The following is a 367-nucleotide window of genomic DNA, read 5'->3' on the forward strand; positions in this document are numbered from 1 at the left end:
AGTGTGGTGAACTAAGATGTAAATAACATTTAAATAACTTTCTCATATTTAATAATACTATTTTAAAAACATCTTTACAATTATAATAATTTCAACATATTAAATATTATAATTTCATTGACTATTTAATTATTTTATGAAACTCTTAACAAATTATTACAACAGGTATGTTTGGATTTTCTGTGTAAATCTTCTAAAAATATATTTGAGAATAAATCAATTTGGAATGATATTTAATTATCTCCTAAAATATATTTGAAAATGAAATTTTACCTTTCCTCAATTTTTTTTTTAAAAACTTAGAGATATATTTCTTTTTACTAATTTAGTGGTAAATTTAACCTAAGAACTCGCTGGACAGACGAGA

The sequence above is a fragment of the Glycine max genome, chromosome 3, assembly GCF_000004515.6.
Source record: "Glycine max cultivar Williams 82 chromosome 3, Glycine_max_v4.0, whole genome shotgun sequence".
Lineage (NCBI taxonomy): Eukaryota > Viridiplantae > Streptophyta > Magnoliopsida > Fabales > Fabaceae > Glycine > Glycine max.